General features: G+C 38.8%; 1 long non-coding RNA gene across 1 annotated transcript in view; it reads left to right on the plus strand.

The window, feature by feature from the left end:
• The window catches only part of LOC133257182 (uncharacterized), a 73082-nt gene that overhangs the window by 26140 nt on the left and 26925 nt on the right, over positions 1-20017 (plus strand). Inside the window, exon 2 of the long non-coding RNA XR_009739440.1 lies at positions 14510-14555. This is a non-coding gene — a long non-coding RNA (uncharacterized LOC133257182). The remainder of the gene's footprint in view (positions 1-14509; positions 14556-20017) is intronic.

Genomic DNA, 20017 nt, shown 5'->3' on the forward strand with positions numbered 1-20017 from the left:
CTCAGCAAAGACCTTTCTGTGTTTACAAGAAAAACCCAAAGCAAAATCACTATTTTTACTTTTATAAGCCTTTACATGTTCAGTCACTCAGTCACGCCCAACTCTGCAACCCCATGGACTGCAGCATGCCAGGCCTCCCTGTCCATCACCAACTCCTGGAGTTTACTCAAATTCATGTCCATTGAGTCAGTGATGACATTCAACCATCTCATCCTCTGTCATCCCCTTCTCCTCCCACCATCAATCTTTCCCAGCATCAGGGTCTTTTCCAGTGAGTCAGTTCTTCACATCAGGTGGCCAAAGTATTGGAGTTTCAGCTTCAGCATCAGTCCTTCCAAAGAATATTCAGGACTGATTTCCTTTAGGATGGACTAGTTGGATCTCCTTGCAGTCCAAGGGACTCTCAAGAGTCTTCTCCAACACCTTACATGTTAGTTCCCAGTTTTTACTTATTTTGTATGACTTAGGTAATCCTATTGGTTTCCTTTAGTGTGTTCAGTTAATATTTCCTGAGGCATGGATTTATATGTATTTTATAATATCAGGCAGGGGAAGCATTCCTCTTGAAACATGCTAATTCCATAATATAATTAAATGAAAGAGATGTAAACATCCTATATAAAGCCCATTTAAATATATCAGTTTTATACACTTTCATCTCAGTTCTGTTAACTTTTATATATTTAACTTTAGTGTTTTCATTAGAATACAGTTAACAAGCTTTGGTCTTACAAATGGAGTTTTAGAAGTTTTTCTTCTTTTGTTCCCTGTCCCTTTTATCTATTTTTATATTAAAAAGCTCTGAGATTCCCCAGAGGGAATCTGAGGGGCTGAGCTACAGAGATCAGACCTTTGGTCTAACCAAATAATTGCTGAGCAGATGTCTCATGGTAAACTTTTTAGCCCCTTAAATATAATTTAAAACTGATGTAAATACAACAGACTTGTTTGGATTTTGACGTTGGGGACCAATAGGCATCCCTTCAGGCCCGTTTAACCCTAGGCAGTGTGGTAATGTTAAATCTTGTTTTAGTCACAAAATGTCCAGTTTATTTATCCCATTTTAAATAATTATCTATGGATTTGTTCATTTGAGATAATTCCTTTTAAAATTTCTACCTTGTTGGAAAATAGTAGTTAGACTTTCCTTACAAGTTTTTCTTATTAACATTAATTATTCAAATATGCTTATTAGCATCTGCAAGATCCATTAAGGGGAAACATGGACTACCAATGAACTTCTGAAACCAGTTTTTCTTACTTGTTTTAAACAATAGAAGTTCTTAGGTTAAATATCAGATATAATTGTCACCTTTAATTTGATTTTTGTTTTATAGGTACCAATAAAACAGCTGTTTATAATAAGAGCACTTTAGATTCACTAATTTGTTAGTTTCTTCAAATTTAAAAGGATCCATCATTTGGCCATCACTAAAATATATATCAAACCATTAAGATGCAAGAGTCGGCCCCATAAGACTGGGAGAGAATGTAACCTAAATCTGGAGAGTGTACTCTGAAAAAATAGTATGGCAAAGATGAAGTTTTCAAAACACATACATGCAAGCGCACATATACACAGAACATCCTAGGAAGATCAGGTAGAACGTTTACAACTCAAAGACCCAGGAAGAGGAATGGAAGTTTCCCCTAGAAGGTCTTTGTTTAAAGTCAGAATTTTGAAAAGATATATTTACAAAGCCAATTTTTAACCTGAATTTAACTGCTTATGCAATTAAAACCACCCTCATTTTAGGGCGAGATTTCCTATAGTATAATTTCCCCAATTAACAAGGTACTTGCAAGTATGAACTCCATATATATAATACATGAATCTGACTGGGGTGTTAGTCAGAGGGTGGCTTTCTTACACCCCTTGTTTTCGTTTTTCAGAGATTCTATCTCCTGTTGAGAGAGTTAATTCTTAGGTAAGTTGATAAGGAGTCCAAGGGCCCTGAAAAGAAAAAAGGAGTCCGGGGCCTTTGAGGAGCAGAAAGGGGACCAGGGGCCTCGAGGAGGAGAAAAGGACAAACGTGTGTTGCTTTTTTCTTCCCTACATTACTTCATCTTAGAGAAGTCTCTCCCATCAGAAAGTTTCCATAAACCTCTTATTCTCATGAGAGGGCAGAGAGAATGAAAACCACAGTCATAGAAAACTAATTAAATTGATCACATGGATCACAACCCTGTCCAACTCAATGAAACTATGAGCCATGCCGTGAAGGGCCACCCAAATGGATGTGTCTTGGTGCACAGTTCTGACAAAATGTGGTCCATGGAGAAGGGAATGGCAAACCACTTCAATATTCTTGCCTTGAGAACCCCATGAACAGTATGAAAAGGCAAAAAGATATGACACTGAAACTGAACTCCCCAGTTCGGTAGGTGCCCAATATGCTTCTGGAGAAGAATGCAGAAATAACACCAGAAAAAATGAAGAGACAGAGCCAAAGCAAAAACAACGTCCAGTTGTTGATGTGACTGGTAATGGTAGTAAAGTCCAATGCTGTAAAGAACAATATTGCATAGGAACCTGGAATGTTAGGTCCATGAATCAAGCTAAATTGGAAGCAGTCAAATAGGAGAAGGCAAGGGTGAACATCGACATTTTAGGAATCAGTGAACTAAAATGGACTGGAATGGGTGAATTTAACTCATATGACCATTATATTCACTACTGTGGACAAGAATCCCTTAGAAGAAATGGAGTAGCCCTCATAGTCAACAAAAGAGTCCAAAATGCAGTTCTTGGGTGCAGTCTCATAAACAACAGAATGATCTCTGTTCATTTCCAATGCAAACCATTCAATATCACGGTAATCCAACTCTATGCCCCAACCAGTAATGCTGAAGAAGCTGAAGTTGAATGGTTCTATAAAGACCTACAAGACCTTCTAGAACTAACACCCCAAAAACATGTCCTTTTCATTATACGGGACTGGAATGCAAATGTAGGAAGTCAAGAGACATCTGGAGTAATGGGCAAATTTGGGGTTGGAGTACAAAATGAAGCAGGGCAAAGGCTGACAGAGTTTGCCAAGAGAACACACTAGTCACAGCCAACACCCTCTTGCAACAACACAAGAGAAGACTCTACACATGGACATCACTAGATGGTCAATATCAAAATCAGGTTGATTGTATTCTTTGCAGCCAAAGATGGAGAAGCTCTATATAGTCAGCAAAACAAGACTGGGAGCTGACTGTGGCACGAATGATGAACTCCTTATTGCTAAATTCAGACTTAAATTGAAGAAAGTAGGGAAAGTCAATAGATCATTCAGGTATGACCTAAATCAAATCCCTTACGATTATACAGTGGAAGTGACAAATAGATTCAGGGATTAAATCTACTAGAGAGAGTGCCTGAAGAAGTATGGATGGAGGTTTGTGACATTGTACAGGAGGCAGGGATCAAGACCATCCCCAAGGAAAAGAAATGCAAAAAGGCAAAATGGTTGTCTGAGGAAGCCTTACAAACAGCTATGAAAGGAAGAGAAGTGAAAAGTAAAGGAGAAAAGGAAAGATATACCCATGTGAATTCAGAATTCCAAACAATAGCAAGAAAGGATAAGAAAGCCCTTCTCAGTGATCAATGCAAAGAAATAGAGGAAACTATAGAATGGGAAAGATGAGATTTCTTCAAGGAAATTAGAGATACCAAGGGAACATTTCATGCAAAGATGAGCACAATAAAGGACAGAAATGGTATGGACCTAACAGAAGCAAAAGATATTAAAAGAGGTGGAAAAAATACACAGAAGAACTAACAAAAAAACATCTTCATGACACAGATACCATGATGGTGTGATCACTCACCTAGAGCCAGACATCCTGGAATGTGAAGTCAAGTGGCCCCTAGGAAGCATCACTACAAACAAAGGTAGTGAAGGTGATGGAATTCCAGTTGAGCTATTTCAAATCCTAAAAGGTGATGCTGTGAAAGTGCTGCACTCAATATGCCAGCAAATTTGGAAAACTGAGCACTGGCCACAGGACTGGAAAAGATCAGTTTGCATTCCAATCCCAAAGAAAGGCAATGTCAAAGAATGCTTAAACTACCACACAATTGCACTCATCTCACATGCTAACAAAGTAATGCTCAAAATTCTCCAAGCCAGGTTTCAACAGTACATAAACTGTGTACTTCCAGATGTTCAAGCTGGATTTAGAAAAGGCAGAGGAACCAGAGATCAAATTGCCAACATCCACTGGATCTTTGAAAAAGCAAGAGAGTTGCAGAAAATGTCTATTTCTGCTTATTGACTACGCCAAAGCCTTTGGCTGTGTGAATCACAACAATTTTCCACAGTGGAAAATTCTTCAAGAGATGGGAATGCTAGAACACCTTACCTGCCTCCTGAGAAATCTGTATGCAGGTCAAGAAGCAACAGTTAGAACTGGACATGGAACAACAGACCGGTTCCAAATCAGGAAAGAAGTATGCCAAGGCTGTATATTGTCACCCTGCTTATTTAACTTTTATGCAAATACATCATGCAAAATGCCAGGCTGGATGAAGCACAAACTGGAATCAAGACTGCCAGGAGAAATATCAGTAACCTCAGGTGTGCATTAGCTACCACCCTTATGGCAGAAAGTGAAGAATAACTAAACAGCCTCTTGCTGAAAGTGAAAGAGGAGACAGAAAAAGTTGTCTTAAAACTCAACATTCAGAAAACAAAGGTCATGGCATCAAGTCCCATCACTTCATGGCAAATAGATGGGGAAACAGTGGAAACAATGAGATACTTTTTTGGGGAGAGTGGGCTCCAAAATCAGTGCAGATGGTGACAGCAGCCATGAATTAAAAGATGCATGCTCCTTGGGAAGAAAAGTTATGACCAACCTAGACAGCATATTAAAAAGCAGAGACATTACTTTGTCAACAAAGGTCCATCTAGTCAAAACTATGGTTTTCCCATTAGTCATGTATGGATGTGAGAGTTGGACTATAAAGAAAGCTGAGCACCAAAGAATTGATGCTTTTGAACTGTGTTGTTGAAGAAGACTCTTGAGAGTCCCTTGGTGCAAGGAGATCAACCAGTCCATCCTAAAGGAAATCAGTCCTGAATAGTCAGTCATTGGAAGGATTGATGCTGAAGCTGAAACTCCAATATTTTGGCCACCTGATGCGAAGTACTGACTCATTTGAAAAGACCATGACGATGGGAAAAATTGAAGGCAGGAGGAGAAGGGGATGACTGAGGATGAGATGACTGGATAATATCACCAAATCAATAGACATGAGTTTGAACAAGCTCTGGGAATTGGTCAAGGATAGGGAAGCCTGGCATGCTGCAGTCTATGGGGTCACATGGACTTCTGACTAATCCTATTATCTTAAGATGGAAGTTGTGGGAGTTGGTCTGGTAAGACCTTTACAATCTTGAAAAAGTATATAAGGCCTCATAAGACTAAGAGGGCATTCTCTGCCCCCTTCTGATGTCTATGTCAGAAGCTTTTCTATTCCTTTTTCACTGTAATAAAACTTTTGCCACACGAAGTTCTGAGTGCCTGAAGCCTCATATCTGGTCCCGAAGACAAATTCTCTTCTTTGGAGATCACAAAGGGAACACCATTCACTATAAGCTATCATCATCTTAAGTTGAATTTGTCAGGAACAAAACTTACTAGTAAAATCAGGTGGTAGACCTGTGTGATACTTGTGAGCTTGAGTCCTCCAGCCATCACCCAGAGCCCTTTCAGCTTGTCTTACATGTCTCAGCTTTTCCCTCCAGCAGTCTAAGACCACAATGGATGCTCAAATGGCTGAATGGCCAACTCTAATTTGTGACCTTTGGGTGAGCAAGTGTTTTAATTAATGAATGGATTTCCCTATGGAGCCACTGGTCTATATCAATCTGGTAAATTTCTCAGTCACCTAAGAAAGCCATAACTGGCCAGGAGAAATCTTGTCTCTTTTCTTTCAAGCAAAGCTCTCATGCACTATCTTCACCTTTATCCTGAAAAATTCTATTAAGGCAGTGGAACTGGAGAAAAAAAAAAAAAAAAAAAAGCATCAGATCAGGCTCTCACTTAACCACTCATCCAAGACCACTCAGTATCCTACAACTGAGCAAACCCTGGTGTCTTTCTTTCAACCACCCCCATCCCCAGTACTTTCACTTAGGTGCATATTCTTCAGTATTTTTCAATCAAGCCCCACCCAGTATCTCTCAGCTGGGAAGGGGCAGACCTACTATACCTCACCAAATAAAACTCAGGATCATCAACCAATACAGGAGATCCAAGAACCAGGAGAGACTCACTGAAATTCATGTGGACTCCCTTAGGATGCAGGTGGGCATAAGAAGCCTAGGATGGTACCAAGGCTCCGGGTCCTCTTAGTGTTCAGGTGATGGAGATAAATCTGCTCTGGCCCCTTTGGGGGTCACCATAGCTTTTGACTTAAGAGATAGTCTCAACCTTAAAGTTATGTTTTATTTCAGTAGGAAATTTTAGGGCTTCAGGCCCAGGAGGTATCATTTCGAGTGTTCCTGAGAGAAATGTTCTAAGGAGGCAAGGGGAGGAGCCAGGTTTTACAGAAGCTTTGCAGCAAAGAGCAGGTAGTCCATACATCTAAAGGGTCATTGTTAATTAAAGAAAGCCAGATAGCTGAAGTTAAGGAATTTAGTGGTTTTCTCTGTATGGGAAGATGCAAGAGCCTGAACTCACTGAAATCACTCCTTCATATGCATCTCAGCTGCCTGGAGCCAGTATCCTGTGTTTTCACATCCTGGGCTTTCTTGGAACTCACTGCAAGAAGTGGCTGCAGTCTGATGGCTGGTAGATCACAGGTATTCTTCTCCTTCCTGAGTGCCCATAGGGCTAACCAGCTCATACTGGAGCACTGCAATCACTGATGACTGTGACTTTTTTGTTTACTGATATGGCAGGAAATATTTCGTCTCATCTTATTTGACTAGAATTTTTAGCACTTCAAGACTGGAAGGCAGCATCTCAAATAAACTTGAGAGAACTTCTCTGAAGAGATTGGAGGTGGGAAGCCAGGATATATAGGAGTTTTGCAACAAAGGTCAGGCAGCATAAATGTCAAAAGATTATTGTTAATTAAAGAAAACTAGAAATCTCACGGAGAAGGCAATGGCACCCCACTCCAGTACTCTTGCCTGGAAAATCCCATGGATGGAGGAGCCCGGTAGGCTGCAGTCCATGGGGTCACTAAGAGTTGGACATGACTGAGCGACTTCACTTTCACTTTTCACTTTCATGCATTGGAGAAGGAAATGGCGGCCCACTCCAGTATTCTTGCCTGGAGAATCCCAGGGACGGGGGAGCCTGGTGGGCTGCCGTCTATGGGGTCGCACAGAGTCGGACACGACTGAAGCGACTTAGCAGCAGCAGAAATCTCAAGGAGTTTACTGCTTTTCTATGAGAAGATGTAAGAGTCTGAGCTTACTGAAATCGTTCCTTTGATATGTACTTCAACTGTCTTGGACCTATATCATGTGTTTTCATGTCCTGAGTTTCTTCAGGGCTCACCATAGGGAGCGACTACAGTTTAATGACTGGGAGATGGCAAGCATTCTTTTCTTTCTTGTGTACTCCCAGGATTCACTATCAGGGTAGTGGCTGCAATCATTGATGACTGTGACATCCTTTTACAGATATGGCAGTCAATATTCTATTTATCAAAGCAAACTGCCTTCCTTACCTTTTAAGTCCCAAACCACTACCCCCACACTCTCTTTTGTCTTTAATTGAAAACGGTATTTAATGTGAGGGCTTCTGCCATCTTGGCCACTGACTGTTTTTCTTGGTCTCTCCCACATACACATCTCATTTTTCTCCTGTTAATCTATCTCATGTCAATTTAATTCTTAAACCAGTCAGAAAAACCTAAAAGGTACAGAAAATTTTCTTCCTCCCGCCATGTATATATTAGGTTGGTTCAAAAATAATTGTAATTTTGCATTTTTGAACTTTGCCATTTGATATTGGAATATATTCTTAAATGACTGTGATTATACATTATTTTAATGCACATTTCTCACTTGATGATTTTTGCTAACGATTTACTTGCTGTTCCTTTTTATATTTATTTTAGACTAGGGAAATGGTGTTAGACAAAAAGCAAATTCAAGCTTTTTCCTTATTTGAGTTCAAAATGGGTCATAAAGCAGCAGAGGCCACTGGCAACATCAACACGCATTTGGCCCAGAAATTACTAACAAACGTATAGTGCCATGGTGGTACAAGAAGTTTTGCAAAAGAGATGAGAGCCTTGAAGATGAGGAGTGCAGTGGCTGGCTCTTGGAAGTTGACAATGACCAACTGAGAGCCATCATTGAAGTTGATCCTCTTACAACCACATGAAAGTTGCAGAAGGACTCAGCATGAACCATTCTATGGTCATTCAGCATTTGAAGCAAATTGGAAAGGTAAAAAAGCTCAATAAGTAGGTGCCTTGGAGCTGACCACAAATCATTTTGAAGTGTCATCTTTTATTCTATACAACAACAAACCATTTATCAATTGGATTGTGATGTACGATGAAAAGTGGATTTTATACAACAACTGGCAATGACCATCTCAGTGGTTGGACCAAGAAGAAAGTCTAAAGTACTTCCCAAAGGCAAACGTGCACCCAAAAATGGTCATGGTCACTGTTTTGTGGTCTGCTGCCAGTCTGATCCACTCTAGCTTTCTGAATCCTGGTGAAACCATTACATCTGAGAAGTATGCTCAGCAAATCAGTGAGATGCACCAACAACGGCAGTGCCTGCAGCTGGCATTCAGCAACAGAATGGGCCCAATTGTTATCCATGACCAACACCCGACTGCACGTCACACAGCCAACACTTCAAAAGTTGTACAAAGTGGACTACAAAGTTTTGCCTCATCCACCATATTCACCTGACCTCTCACCAACCAACTACCATTTTTTCAAGCATCTCAACAACTTTCTGCAGGGAAAACGCTTCCACAACCAGCAGGAGGCAGAAAATAATTTCCAAGAGTTCATCAAATCCTGAAGCATGGATTTTTACATTACAGGAGTAAACAAACTTACTTCTCACTGGCAAAAATGTGTTTATTGTAATATTTCCTATTTTGATTAATAAAGATGTGTTTGAGCCTATTATAATTTAAAATTCACAGTCCAAAACCATAATTTATTTTTCACCAACCTAATACATGCAGTATTGTAGTGAATTTATATCTTGTCTTCCAGAACGTTATTCCAATTATCTGAACTGTATGAGAGGTCTCATTTCATTGATGATGAAGATAATCATTTTTGAAACATTGGGTATTTTAAAACTTAAGAAAAATGGCTTTTTTAAAAAATGCGTTTCTTCTATTAAAAGTAAAACCTCTTTCCCAAAAAAATACCTATTAACCACTTGTATTTCCTACTTTGTGAGTCAATGTTCCAAAATTACTTTTGTCCTGATGTTAAATTTTTAACTTTTGTTTCTAAAAATTATTCTGCATAGTAAGAACAATAATTCACTGTTTTCCACAAATATTATTTATTTTATTTTATTTAACTTTACAATATTGTATTGGTTTTGCCATATATCAAAATGAATCTGCCACAGGTATACACGTGTTCCCCATCCTGAACCCTCCTCCCTCCTCCCTCCCCATACCATACTGGGTCGTCCCAGTGCACCAGCCCCAAGCATCCAGTATCGTGCATCGAACCTGGACTGGCGACTTGTTTCATTTATGATATTATACATATTTCAATGCCATTCTCCCAAATCATCCCACCCTCTCCCTCTCCCACAGAGTCCAAAAGACTGTTCTAGACATCAGTGTCTCTTTTGCTGTCTCACATACAGGGTTATTGTTACCATCTTTCTAAATTCCATATATATGCATTAGTATACTGTATTGGTGTTTTTCCTTCTGGCTTACTTCACTCTGTATAATAGGCTCCAGTTTCATCCACCTCATTAGAACTGATTCAAATGTATTCTTTTTAATGGCTGAGTAATACTCCATTGTGTATATGTACCACTGCTTTCTTATCCATTCATCTGCTGATGGACATCTAGGTTGCTTCCATGTCCTGGCTATTATAAACAGTGCTGTGATGAACATTGGGGTACATGTGTCTCTTTCAATTCTGGTTTCCTCAGTGTGTATGCCCAGCAGTGGGATTGCTGGGTCGTATGGCAGTTCTATTTCCAGTTTTTTAAGGAATCTCCACACTGTTCTCCATAGTGGCTGTACTAGTTTGCATTCCCACCAACAGTGTAAGAGGGTTCCCTTTTCTCCACATCCTCTCCAGCATTTATTGCTTGTAGACTTTTGGATCGCAGCCATTCTGACTGGTGTGAAATGGTACCTCATTGTGGTTTTGATTTGCATTTCTCTGATAATGAGTGACGTTGAGCATCTTTTCATGTATTTGTTAGCCATCTGTATGTCTTCTTTGGAGAAATGTCTGTTTAGTTCTTTGGCCCATTTTTTGATTGGGTCATTTATTTTTCTGGAGTTGAGCTGTAGGATTTGCTTGTATATTTTTGAGATTAGTTGTTTGTCTGTTGCTTCATTTGCTATTATTTTCTCCCATTCTGAAGGCTATCTTTTCACCTTGCTTATAGTTTCCTTTGTTGTGCAGAAGCTTTTAAGTTTAATTAGGTCCCATTTGTTTATTTTTGCTTTTATTTCCAATATTCTGGGAGGTGGGTCATAGAGGATCCTGTTGTGATGTATGTCGGAGAGTGTTTTACCTATGTTCTCCTCTAGGAGTTTTATAGTTTCTAGTCTTACGTTTAGATCTTTAATCCATTTTGAGTTTGTTTTTGTGTATGGTGTTAGAAAGTGCTCTAGTTTCATTCTTTTACAAGTGATTGACCAGTTTTCCCAGCAACACTTGTTAAAGAGATTGTCTTTAATCCATTGTTGCCTCAGTCATGTCCGACTCTGTGCAACCCCACAGACGGCAGGCCACTAGGCTCCTCTGTCCCTGGGATTCTCCAGGCAAGAACACTGGAGTGGTTCTTGCCTCCTTTGTCAAAGATAAGGTGTCCATATGTGCGTGGATATCCTACACAAATACTATTATTTTATGGTTTATTGTTTCTTTCCCTAAAACTTTTATTGAAATCCATATTCTACTTAAAGTATAATTATGCATTATTTAAATTTGAAACTAAAAATGACAGTAGTACATTTTTATATATATGCTTGCTCCTTGGAAGAAAAGCTATGACCAACCTAGACAGCATATTAAAAAGCAGAGACATTACTTTGCCAACAAAGGTACATCCAGTCAAAGCTATGGCTTTTCCAGTAGTCATGTATGGATATGAGAGTTGGACCATAAAGAAAGCTGAGCGCCAAAGAATTGATGCATTTGAACTGTGGTGTTGGAGAAGACTCTTGAGAGTCCCTTGGACTGCAGGGAGATCCAACCAGTCCATCCTAAAGAAAATCAGTCCTGAGCATTCATTGGAAGGACTGATGCTGAAGCTGAAACTCCAATACTTTGGCCACCTGATGCGAAGAGCTGACTCATTGAAAAGACCCTGCTGCTGGGAAAGATTGAGGGCAGGAAGAGAGGGGACAACAGAGGATGAGATGGTTGGATGGCATCACTGACTCAATGGATATGAGTTTGAGTAAGCTCCGGGAGGTGGTGATGGACAGGGAAGCCTGGCATGCTGCAGTCCATGGGGTCGCAAAGAGTCGGACACAACTGAGCAACTGAACTGAACTGATATATTTTTATAAAAGAAAAAACTCACAAATATCCCTGAAATGAGTCTCTTGATGAATATTTATATCAGTGTTAATGTCCTCTGAGTTGCTCCCATGCTATGTATGGTCTGGATCATGATTACAGCTGAAACCACTTACACTTTTATAGTATCTGGAACTTATATAAATGCAGTTCAGACATCAAGCTTTCTCTACTCACCAGCACCGCAGAAACCACTTATGATCACATACTGGAACCATCAGGTATATGTTAAAATGTTTAAACTTAGCTCAGCTAATTTAAGCCCTAAGATGTGACTTACTTGTGAAGTCTATTTCTCTTTAGCTGTATTTATCAATGTAAGAAGATTATTAGGAGAAAGGGTATGGACTTTTCCTCTGTTGACAGATGGTGGGGATAGTGAAGTGCCTGTGATGCATTGAACTTTTTGACTTTGTGCTCAAAAAGTCTGTCTCTCAAAGGAGCCTTTCTTTGGCAGGTAGAGTGACTGCCAAAAGCTTCAAGGGGGACAATATATTTCTTTGACATTATATCTGAATTATTGCCCTGAAGTCGGGCAGGGCACTTGTATGTGTGAGCACTTAAGGCTTTCAAATAGAAAGCAGGCCTCAGGTTTCAGAGACATTTATTAAGAGTTATGAATTTTACTTTCTCATGAATTGCTGAAGATAAAACATTCTCATACAATAAAAAGTGAAACTGTGGCATAAAAGTGCATTCAGAAAACATATAATTGTCACACCAAAAATTAATGAAAGTGTCAAAGAACTAAGTCATAAGTCATATTTGGAACACAGCCAAGCTCTGGATGCAGACAAACTAATAAATGAATTCTAAAGTGTTTCCTTGAGTCTCCTTTGAGTATTCACTCTTTTGTAATGTGTTAGTTTTAAAGACAGAAATGGCTAGTCTTTTTTTTTCTAACCAAGCTTAATCTAAGAACAACCCTTTGCATCAATTCTTTCTCTAATAAATATTACAAATGAGTTTTGTGTATATAGAACATTCTCAAAAATAAAATCTTCTAATTCAGTCATATATGTGTATTGAGTACCTACTATGTTCTAAGTTCTTACTTAGATGTTAGAGTTAAAATAGACATGTATGATATATAGATATATATATATACATCCATGGCCAATGAAAAGTAAAGTTTCTTGGATTGTTCATGTGGTTGAGACTGGCTTTCTTTCGATTTGTAATTCTAGGTCATACTTGTCATTGCTTCCATCAGTTTAGGCATGGCTATGTTGGGTCAGTGCCTCCTCATCTATAAGCTTTGTTAACCCAACCGATCATCTCTACAATTTCACAGAGACTTTAATATGTATACAACCTGATCTTAGCTGGACCACTAATGACATAAATGCCCTGACTGGGAAAAACTACCTGAGTTTGGACAATGAAATCTTGATAGATTGTTAATGGAAAGATTCTTCTCAATTATGATGAACAGTAACAGTCTTAACCAATAGCATTATCATGCTTGTGTGTGTTAGTGGCTCAGTCATGTCTGACTCTGAAACCGCACAGACTGCAGCCTGCCAGGCTTCTCCACCCATGGGATTCTCCAGGCAAGAATACTGGAGCAGATTGCCGTTCCCTTCTCCAGAGGATCTTCCCGACCCAGGAATTGAACCCTGGTCTCCAGCATTGCAGGCAGATTCACCATTTAAGCTTCAGGGAAGTCCTCTTATCATGCTTAGCGGTGAAATTAAGTGGGCATTTTAATTATATTGGGACCCATGAACTATACAGCCCATGGAATTCTCCAGACCAGAATACTGGAGTGGGTAGCTGTTCCCTTCTCCAGGGGATCTTCTCAACCCAGGGATCGAACTCAGGTCTCCCACATTGCATGCAGATTCTTTACCAGCTGAGCCACCCGGAAAGCCCATTGGGAAACCAGATAAGGTCAACTAGTGTCTCCACCTTTATTCAATAGTGTTTCAGAAGTTTTAGCTGAGGGAACAAAATAAAAAAGAAATTTGAAGTATTACTGTGATGACAATGTGATTATTATTTTTGGATAATATAAGATTAAACTGGTAAACCAAAGAGACTAATAAAGAGGCAAGTACTTTGTGCAGAAAAAAAGTGAATGTATAAATATCAATAATTTCCATATACCAAAAATATTCCATTTAAAAATGTAGTAGAAATATACCATAGTTATATGTATGACATATCTCTGATCAAGATAATTGCAATATATTTATTAACTACTTTAAGAAGATATAGATAAGAAAAATTGCAAATGACTTAAACAAATGAACAAATGATAGAAACAAAATAAAAACAGTCTGGTGAAGGTATGAGGACATAGACATTTTCACAGACCATTTTAGATTGTTTATAGTATGAGAGTATAGCTTGTCAATACAAAAAATTTAAAAATTGCAATTATTCACTGGTAATATAGTTTTTCAGAATGTACTTTAAACAAAAAAAAAATTAAGCATGTATGCAAGATCTTCTCTATATGAAACATTAATTTTACTACTGAGAACTGGAAGCAGTAAAAAAAAGTCTAGAATCAAGGGACATATTAAACACATTACAGAGTTCTAGTAACACAAAGCTTGTTGCAACATCAGATCTCAGGTTACTCTAAGATGCTTATTGCTATGGAAATATGATCATGCATTTTACATGGAAAATTAACTATAAAACATGCACTGTGGGATTTCAGTTCTGGGATGATATAGGAGGCAGACATGTGAATACCTAATAGGCATTACAAACAATGTAGCAGAGGAAGAAAAGGAGTTGATTCCTAATATCCATTCTTCTTTCTTCCTGCAGGCATTAAGATCCTGAATTTTAGCTGATCACAAGCTGCCTGGCTAAGGTCTGTATAATACAGTCTCCGTAAGTAGTTGTAGCCTAGTGACTAAGTTCTGGGCATTGGTATGTGTATGGAAGTGATGTGGACAAATTCCAAGTCATTGCTTTAAAAAAAGGGAGCATTCTTCCCTTTCCTCCTTCATCTTGCTTTCTGGTATTTGGATGTAGTCTTAAAACATCTTCAACAAGGTGGACATAAGAAAATGTATATTCAAAAAATTTATGTATCGGGAAATGGGAAGGTAGAAGGGAAGTAGTACAAAAAACAGTCAGAAAAATTAGAGATAGAAACAGAAGTCAGAAGTAGTGTGGAGAGAAGGAAAATGCCATTGTTTTGACATTTTAAAAATTAAGTGTGGAAACCGAAATGTTTTCCACTTTGGAAAGCTGTGTGGAAAGCCCCTCAGTTTTTCCACCTCGCTCTACCATGGCCCTCCCACCCACTGCTTCCCCACTGTGAACACAATTTTAAACTAAGTGTGTGTTCTTTGTCTTACACTTATTTTCTAGTTATTCTGTTAAACAGAAGCTACCCTGGTAGCTCAGTTGGTAAAGAATCCGCCTGCAATGCTGGAGACCTGGGTTCAATCCCTGGGTTGGGAAGATTCCCTGGGTTGGGAAGATTCCCTGGAGAAGGGAATGGCTACCCCCTCAAGTATTCTTGCCTGGAGAATTCCTCAGACAGAGGAGCCTGGCGGGATACAGGCCATGGGTTGCAGAGTCGGACACGACTGAGCAACTAAGCACACACACATAACTAAGGCTAAATTCTCATAGCCAGACAGTTCTTTCAGGTTTTGCAGCCATAAGGATAAATCTATTCCTTGCATTTGCTGCCATCTGCTGGCTTTGTTTGTGCTAGCATACTCAGTACTTGTGCCTGCTTATTCCTGCACTTTAGGTAGTCCAGGTTCTGTGATTTTCTTTATGTTATTTGTTGCTGTTCGTAGCTAAGTCATGTCTGACTCTTTGCGACCCCATGGTCTGCAGCACTCCAGACTTCCTGGTCCTTCACTGTCTCCCAGAGTTTGGTGAAACTCAAGTCCATTGAGTCTGTGATATCATTCAACCATCTCATCTTCTGTTATTGCCTTCTCTTTCTGCCCTCAATCTTTTCCAGCATCAAGGTTTTTCCAGTGAGTCAGTTCTTTGCATCATGTGGCCAAAGTATTGGAGCTTCAGCTTCAGCATCAGTCCTTTAAATGAATATTCAAGGTTGATTCCCTTTAGGATTGACAGGTTTGATCTCCTTGCTGTCCAAGGAACTGTTAAGAGTCTTCTCCAGCAGTACATTTGAAAGCATCTATTCTTCAGCATTCAGCCTTCTTAATGGTCCAACTCTCACATCCATACATGACTATTGGTAAAACCATAGCTTTAACTAGATGGACTTTGGTCAGCAAAGTGATATCTCTGCTTTTTAACATACTGTCTAGGTTTGTCATAGCTTTTCTTCCAAGGAGTGTCTTTTAATTTTATGGCTGCAGTCACCATCCACAGTGATTTTGGAGCCCAAGAAAATAAAACCTGCCACTGTTTCCATTGTTTCCCAATCTATTTGCCATGAAGTGATGGAACCAGATGCCTTGATCTTATTTTTTTGAATGTTGACTTTTAAGCCAGCTTTTAACTCTCCTCTTTCACCTTCTTCAAGAGGCTCTTTAGTTTCTCTTCACTTTCTGCCATTAGAGTGGTATCATCTGCATATCTGAGGTTGTTGATATTTCTCCCAGCAATCTTGATTCCACTTGTGATTCATCCAGTCCAGCATTTTGCATGAGGTACTCTGCATATAAGTTAAATAAACAGGATGACAATATATAGCCTTGACGTACTCTTTTCCCAATTTTGAAACAGTCCATTGTTTCATGTCAATTTTTAACTGTTGCTTCTTGACCTCCTCTGGTTTCTCAGGAGGCAGGTAAGGTGTTCTGGTATTCCCATCTATTTCAGAATTTTCTACAGTTTGTTGTGATCCACACAGACAAAGGCTTTAGCATAGTCAATGAAGCAGAACTAGATGTTTCTTTCTGGAATTCTCTTGCTTTCTCTATGATCCAAAGGATGTTGGCAATCTCTGGTTCTTCTGTCTTTTCTATTTACCTGCCTTTCATTCTTGATTAAGTAATTTTGGAAAGTCAAAGAGTCTTTCTTAACCCTGGTTTCCTCATCCATAAAGTAAGAATTATAATAAAGCTTGCTTTACAATTTTGTTTATCAGCCACTAAGATAATGCTTTGCAAAATTCTAAACAGCTGTTTTTAGAATGTCAGGGTATCTTGACTCTGATACCAGGCACAGTCACTTTTTTAAGTATTATTAATAAATTACCAACAATTCAACATAGCTGTAAAGTTTCACCTGAATAGTTCCAAGTTATAAAACATGCAGAACATAAAAAAGAAAAAGAAAGCACTGAATACCATCACAGAACCATTCAAGTTTACGTGTAAATCTGGATCTCATATGAAAACAAATCGATTCAATTTTAGGGCTCTGGTCTGCTTTTAATAAGTGTCCACCTTAGCAGGGAGTGGCTATGACACATTATCAAATATTATCAATATGTGCCAGGGACACAATTCTTTCATTTTTGAATATTAATAAAATAGAAAACAAATCACAGCTTTGTTTAAGCTGCTGATGAAACTAGCTTTAAACATACTACAGAAGTTAGAAAGAAGTTGATGGAATCTAGAGCACAAAGCAAAATTGTGAAAGACCTTTGGGGAACAGAAAGTTGGTAGGGTATTTATGAGGGAAGAAACTGGGGACCTGAGGTGGGGCAGGGCCAAAAGCCGAATGAGACAACATACTGTGGAAGTGCTTTCTGGTGTGTTCCACTCTTTTCTTCATCAACGTCAACAAAGAGAACATTACAGTGTAAACTAAAGTAGTCCAGCTGGGGTAGAAGACAGATTCTTGCAGTGATCCTGTCCCACCCCAGGAGTCACACAATGTCAACCTAAGGAAAGAGCACTTTGAAAATAGGAGCGGACATATTTGATGGTCTTCGATGGGAAAGGTCACTTAAAATGAGTTGAGACTCGATGGGAATGCCAGATATCCTTGGCCCTGAAGTATTATCCCAAAGACACTTTTAAACTCACTTTGACAGGCCTACCATAGAACTGTGGCATCCAGGTTTACAATAAAGACAAGATATGCCATTTACAGCAACCTGGATAGACCTAGAGATTGTCATACTGAGTGAAACAAGTCAGATAGAAAGAGAGAAATATGTTATCTATCACTTACATGCAGTCTTAAAAAGTAATATAAATGAATTTATTTATAAAACAGAAACAGACTCACAGACTTAGAGAACAAGCTTATGGTTACCAAGGTGAAAGGGTTGGAAGGAGGGATAGGGAGTCTGGAATTGACATGTATACACTGCTCTATTTAAAATGGATAATCATCAAGGACCTGCTGTAAATCACAAGGAACTCTGCTGAATATAATGTAACAACCAAAATGTAAAAGAATTTGAAAAAGAATAGATACAATGTATATGTATAACTGAATCATTTTGCTGTACACTTGAAACTAACACAATACTGTTAATCAATTATACTCCAATGTAAAATAAAATTTAAAAAAACAGTGAAAAATCCCCCAATACAGATAAGACAACTGACACCAAAAAGCAATAAGAAATCATAGGGGAAAATGACAAGACTAAGGTCTATGAAAGAAACAAGAGAATAAATAAATTTTCAGATAAATATTAAGCTTACAAATTTTGAACTTAAAAAGCACCACATATAATTCTTTTAAATAGGATATAAAATTGGTAGCAGACATGTAAGTATATAAAAAAACAATTTACAATACAGGTATGAAGAATATAAAATAGGAAATAAAGAACTAAAAATAGAATAAAGAAAAAAATTAGTAACTGGAGGCTGAGATCATGTAATATTTTATAGAAAGCACAGAAAAAGATTAAAACGTTGGCAAAATAAAAGATAAGTCTAGAGATATGAAATGTAAAAATAGAAGAGCCATCATCCATAGACTGTATATATCAGACAGAGAAAAAATGTAGAAAGGAATAATTGAAATAATATATGTCTTCTGTTTAAAGGAAGATGAAAAATGCAACTATAACCTTAAACTTTTTTTTTCTTTTTTTTTTAATTTTTTTTTTTTTTTTTTTTACTTTACAATATTGTATTGGTTTTGCCATATGGCAACATGCATCTGCCACGGGTGTACACATGTTTCCAATTCTGAACCCCCCTCCCATCTCCCTCCCCATACCATCCCTCTGGGTCATCCCAGTGCACCAGCCCCAAGCTTCCTGTATCCTGCATTGAACCTGGACTGGTGATTCATTTCTTATATGATATTACACATGTTTTAATGCCATTCTCCCAAATCATCCTCCTCCTCCCTCTCCCACAGAGTCCAAAAGACTGTTCTATATATCAGTGTCTCTTTTGCTGTCTCGTATACAGGGTTGTCATACCATCTTTCTAAATTCCATATATATGCATTAGTATACTTATGGCAGAAAGTGAAGAGGAACTAAAAAGCCTCTTGATGAAGGTGAAAGTGGAGAGTGAAAAAGTTGGCTTAAAGCTCAACATTCAGAAAACGAAGATCATGGCATCCGGTCCCATCACTTCATGGGAAATAGATGGGGTAACAGTGGAAACAGTGTCAGACTTTATTTTTCTGGGCTCCAAAATCACTGAAGATGGTGACTGCAGCCATGAAATTAAAAGACGCTTACTCCTTGGAAGGAAAGTTATGACCAACCTAGATAGCATATTCAAAAGCAGAGACATTACTTTGCCAACAAAGGTTCATCTAGTCAAGGCTATGGTTTTTCCTGTGGTCATGTATGGATGTGAGAGTTGGACTGTGAAGAAGGCTGAGCACCGAAGAATTGATGCTTTTGAACTGTGGTGTTGGAGAAGACTCTTGAGAGTCCCTTGGACTGCAAGGAGATCCAACCAGTCCATTCTAAAGGAGATCAGCCCTGGAATTTCTTTGGAAGGAGTGATGATAAAGCTGAAACTCCAGTACTTTGGCCACCTCATGCGAAGAGTTGACTCATTGGAAAGACTCTGATGCTGGGAGGGATTGGGAGCAAGAGGAGAAGGGGATGACAGAGGATGAGATGGCTGGATGGCATCACTGACTCGATGGACATGAGTCTGAGTAAACTCCGGGAGTTGGTGGTGGACAGGGAGGCCTGGCATGCTGCAATTCATGGGGTCGCAAAGAATCGGACATGACTGAGTGACTGATCTGATCTGATCTGATACTGTATTGGTGTTTTTCTTTCTGGCTTACTTCACTCTGTATAATAGGCTCCAGTTTCATCCACCTCATTAGAACTGATTCAAATGTATTCTTTTTAATGGCTGAGTAATACTCCATTGTGTATATGTACCACAGCTTTCTTATCCATTCAGCTGCTGATAGACATCTAGGTTGCTTCCAAAAATATAC

Source organism: Bos javanicus, chromosome 11, assembly GCF_032452875.1.
Source record: "Bos javanicus breed banteng chromosome 11, ARS-OSU_banteng_1.0, whole genome shotgun sequence".
In the NCBI taxonomy this organism is placed as follows: Eukaryota; Metazoa; Chordata; class Mammalia; order Artiodactyla; family Bovidae; genus Bos; species Bos javanicus.